Here is a 1,095-nt window from a genome sequence, read left to right on the forward strand (position 1 = left end):
GGATGTCCTACTCGTGCTACTACTTCCTCTGTGATGGCTTGCAACACATCAGTAAGGCGTTGCTCCATGTCCTCTGTTGTTGTTGGAACACTTTGGTGGACAGAATCCTTGACTGCTCCCCACAGAAAAAAAATTCAGTGGTGCAGGGTCCTGACATGAGTCAGGCCAACTAACTGGCCAACCACGTCCAATCTACCTTACAGAGTATTTAAGGTACAGAATTCGTTGTGCCAACGGCCTTGCCGCAGTGGTAACACCGGTTCCCGCAAAATCACCGAAGTTAATCACTGTCGGGCTGGGCTAGCACTTGGATGGGTGACCATCCGGTCTGTCGAGTGCTGTTGGCAAGCGGGTGAACTCAGTCCTTGTGAGGCAAATTCAGGAGCTGCTTGACTGAGAAGTAGCGGCTACGGTCACGAGAAGTGACATACTGGCGGGAGAGCAGTGTACTGACCACACGCCCCTCATCCACATCCAGTGATGCCTGTAGACTTAGAAAGACACGGCGGTCGGTCAGTACCTTTGGGGTCGTTCGAGGCCTCTTCGGACTGAGAGAGAACTCGTGTTCTAAGGAGTTATGTGCAGGGCATCCGTCATCCTGATACTGCATGACCATCCTCTGATTCAGAGGTATGGCATCCAAGAGAACAGAAATAGTGTCCGATAATGGTATCTCCAATAATTCCGCACCAAACGTTAACTTTCCATGGATGTTGATGCTCTACCTGTCGGAGACATCGTGGATTGTTGGTGTATTAATACAGCATATGCCTCATATTTACAATCCCTTTGGCTGGAGAATGACACTTCGTCAGTAAAAAGAACATCTGAGAAGAAATTAGGATTGGTCAGATTTTTTTCTGAGCCCATTGACAAAACTAGGTCCTATTTTTTAAGTCATTTCTATGGAGTTTTAAGTGTAAATGAACGTGGTAAAGATGGAATTTATGACATTGCAGAATGCTATGTGCACTTGTTTTCGAGAGTCCAACTTCATGTTCAATTGGTCGTGTGCTGACTCGAGGATTCACAGCTACGGGCAGCGAGCACAGTGACCTCAGCAGCTTAGTATGTTCGTATTCTACGACGATTTCG

General features: G+C 47.3%; 1 pseudogene; it reads left to right on the forward strand.

Moving 5' to 3' along the window:
* Positions 1-229: 229 nt before the first annotated feature.
* On the forward strand, positions 230-347 carry LOC124712877 (annotated as a pseudogene).
* The last annotated feature ends 748 nt before the right edge of the window (positions 348-1,095 follow it).

This window comes from Schistocerca piceifrons, chromosome 8 (assembly GCF_021461385.2).
Source record: "Schistocerca piceifrons isolate TAMUIC-IGC-003096 chromosome 8, iqSchPice1.1, whole genome shotgun sequence".
Classification (NCBI taxonomy): domain Eukaryota; kingdom Metazoa; phylum Arthropoda; class Insecta; order Orthoptera; family Acrididae; genus Schistocerca; species Schistocerca piceifrons.